A 3896-nucleotide genomic window follows, 5' to 3' on the forward strand; every position below is an offset into this window, starting at 1 on the left:
CAAGAGAAAAAAAGAAAAGAAGGGGGGGGGGGGGGAGAGAGTAAGTTACAGTGTTTTCTAGGCTTAACCTTAAAAATATGGGACCTGACTTCAATTATATTTATATCCATTCAATTCTACTGACGTCAATAGATTTACTCCTAAATTATGGCAGATGGAAATCAGGCTATTACTACATTTTCATGCATATAACCAGCACCCCTTTAAAAGCACCGTTTATTCAAAAGTATGTCCTCAGACAGCATGCGTCCTCAGATAACCCAGCTACAATCAGAGGAAGGGGCAATCAGTGATGGGGGATGCCGGGGGAGAACTGCAGAGTGATAGAAGGGGAAGGGAAGGAGGAGCTCTGGTGCAAACTTCCTTTGATGTTATCCACACGTCCACGTAACCTTCAGAACTTGCTGCTGAATCCTGGGCACTAAACAAATAACCTCTGGGGCTGACACAAGACAACATGGTGGCTATTTGCTTTCCTAGTAGAAAAGCAGCGTCTGATCTATGTTACCTCTGAGACCGGTATTCCTGTATTTCATTTTTCAGCACAGCAGCCTGCAACACTATTGTTTCCAAAACTCTGTACCCCTTGGCAGGTCCATGCAGGGCTACAGGTGTGTAACCAGTATCAGTTAGTGGTTGACTTCTCCCAACTGTTCTACAGAATTGTTCACTCGCTTGGGTACGATCCTATAACCACAACCCATTCCTTCTGCTTGTGCTCGCAAATGCCCAAGCAGCTGTTTCAAGTTATTTGAAGGGGCTAGAGACTGAAGCTTTACTTGACATGTCCAGGCTAATGGAAACAGATGATGTACATGACCTTTGATTAGTGCAAACGGCTCCTCTGTCCAATCTGACGTGAAAGAAGACAGAGAAGCTAAAATTCCTCTCTTTAAGGTCTCCTTGCAGCTGTGAAGAATTAATCTCATAGGGTTATGAAAGGTTCAGAGAAGGCTGGTCTTATTCTTGCCAATAGGGGATTTTTCAACACCTTCCAGCCCACTCAACAATTTATGCACCTGTCTGCGCACAACGGTCTCCGCAGCTCATCGGTGGGCTGTTCCTTCCACTGTCACCTTCCCGCAGGCTCTCGTAGCTTAGCTTCACCTCCCAATCTCTTCCAGTGCTGTCCCACTCTTCCCTTCGCCCAGGCTCTATTTGTCTTTCTACACTCGTCCATTTGGCTTATGTCCCACAGGAACAAAAGTCACAGCAGAAGGACAATGTCTGATGTGTGGTTCCACGTTTTGTCCATTCTCTACCTTGCCTACTCAGATGGTTAGAGTTTGGAGCAGGGTCTGCTGCTACTGGTACTATTTATGTTGCAATCTCGCACTATGGCATTCCAGGTTTGCCTAGTCCTTAGGTGCTTTCATACCAACATAATTATTAGTATTATGTTATTAACCACAACAATCACCACCAGAATCAGTGCTGCTCTCTTCCTCCTTTCAAACTGTTGCAACAACAAAGCAAGAACCCAACACTAAGCCAGCTCCTCCTCAATAACCAGCTCTCCCAATAAACACAGAACCAGGGGTCCTCAAGACAAAACATCATATAAAAGGTTCCCATGCTACCCCATGAAGCTGTGCAATCCCTCTCCACGCTGCTCCTCTTTGCAACACCTCCACTGCAAACAGCTTCTTCCGTCTTTTCCAGTTGCCTTTGCCTTGTTAACATCTGCCTGCGGTTTTGAGTCTGCACATTTTAACCTCCTTTTTGAAATTTTGGGAGAACTCTAATGTATTCTTTAACCCTATGATTCAGGAACGCAAGGGACATTGCAATAATAAGCATTCTTTAAGGGGAATGAACACGTGTGTGTGTTTAAACCTGAAGTTTTAATGTATTTCCCCCCCAAAAGGCCCTGCAGAAAGCCTCATGGGATGCGATGAGGCCAGAGGCAACACCATAAAGCACTTCTTTTCATAATAATGTGCAAGCTTTTCATTCCATAAACAAATAGGTAAGCTTCTATTTCCTTAGCAGGCTTCTCCTCAGAGTGAACTTTTTAGACCCGTTTCCATAAACATCCCTGACATTTCCAGTACGAAGCACACAAAAGCAGCTATAGCCATACTACGCAGCGACAGCCTGCTCTGGCCAATGCCTGCAACTATTTTCAGCACAAGATCAACAAATGAATGTTTGCACAGCAGCATCTACTCAGCAGAAATGTATAAATAAAAAAAGCCCCAACAATAACACGATGTGTTCACACAGTTTCAGGAATCTTCACAGCGGCTAACAGTCGTTAGCGTCTAGCGATTAAAACCCAGGTGCTTCCTTCCAGTGGGGCTACAGTTACTGTATGAGCACCTGAAACTCAGGGAATGCAAATAGCATCTTAGAAAACCTTTGGCCAGTCCATTTATCTTCAACAGCAGCATGGTTTTTATTTTTTACTTTGGCTTAACACAATCCTTGGTTTTCTCACTCTAGTAACAAGCTTCTTGGCCAACAGGTGGTGACTTCCCCTTCAAGATTGTGATTCTCCTTTTGCACTAACTCCATATGAAGTTTGGGGTTTTTTTCTCCTCCTTCACTTCCCTGCCAAAACCTATTTTCTCTATGACCTGTTCATTTGAGCTCTCTAGTGCTCTGCATTCAGATTGGTTAGTAGCTTCCTTAGTTCAGGAGGAAGACTCTTGACATTGTAGACGCACCATGAAGCAGTCCAAATCCAAATTTCTTCAGACTGTGAAGCTTAGGGAGCACAGGTGGATTTGGGGGTGTAATCTGTGGAAAAATCTTAAGGCTCCCTTGAGTACACACAAACTGTTTCTTACAGTGTTGCTTTATAAATGGACCAAACGTTTTTTTGTGGTTTTTGGTTTGTGGGTTTGTTGGGGTGTTTTTTTTGCGGGGGGAGTTGATACAACAAACCCACCCATCCTTACAAAGAAGTAATTCTCTCACTTAATCTCAGCCCCCTGCTCCTCCAAATCATAGTGTAACTAGTCTGTATGGGGAGCAGCAGGTCCAAACACAGGAACACACACGTATGCTCTCCTTCTGAGGCAGACCGAAAGAAACAGCCACTTTGGGTCCAGAGTCCCCTTTTGCACCCTGACTATTAAACAGGTGCACTGCATAAACCCATACGCCCTTCCAAAGGAAGAGGGAAAAATCCCTGTACTTAAAAAAAATGTTCCAGGGTATCTACCCATATCTCCGAGATGGTCCTCAACAGTATTGCAACCGGAGTTGGTGAGAACGGGTGTGCTTTTGCTGACGTTGCTGTAGTTAAACCACTCTATTTGTGCTCGCTGACAAGATGGCTCAGTCTTCATAACAGCGTGCCATCTAAGCACTGACATTTTTTACCAACTCCTTCTGACTTTTCTGATCCCTATCTTCAAAAAGGTTAATTTCAATCATTTGTAATACCTGTCACACTACTGCCGCTGTCTGACTTTTCTGAAAAAAAAAAAAAAGAAAAAAAAAAAGAAAAGACTAAGCTATACATCAGTAAAACTGATAACATGACTGGTTTAGAAGCGCAAGATACTTAATGTCACTATTAGACCACAAAAAAAAACACGACTCCATGGGACATTTCAGTAACAGCAGCTCTAAAATGGACTGCAGTTTTCCACATATACTATTGTGTGAGTATTACTAAGGGTGATTTAGCACATATCTATTTAAATTGCATTATTTCTGCATGCTATGCTAGTGCTGAAAAAAATCCAATGTCATCATCCCAACAGGTTCTGCCATGAGGTGAGGTGTGTTGTAACAGCACCTAATTTCTCTACACCTATGGTATGTCTGACAGGGTAAGTCCCCAATGCTTCAATTGTGTGTGAGACCGCCTCACTTGTTTCATGCCCGCACTCTCCAGGACGTGGGGAGGCTGTGTGTGCCAACTCCTGGTGGGCAACTCAAGC

The 3896-nt window shown here is 43.7% G+C and overlaps 1 protein-coding gene across 1 annotated transcript in view; it reads right to left on the bottom strand.

The window, feature by feature from the left end:
- SNTB1 (syntrophin, beta 1 (dystrophin-associated protein A1, 59kDa, basic component 1)) overlaps positions 1-3896 on the bottom strand; it is a 57104-nt gene that overhangs the window by 25849 nt on the left and 27359 nt on the right. The window lies entirely within an intron of this gene.

Source organism: Charadrius vociferus, unplaced genomic scaffold, assembly GCF_000708025.1.
Source record: "Charadrius vociferus isolate BGI_N301 unplaced genomic scaffold, ASM70802v2 scaffold2, whole genome shotgun sequence".
NCBI lineage: Eukaryota > Metazoa > Chordata > Aves > Charadriiformes > Charadriidae > Charadrius > Charadrius vociferus.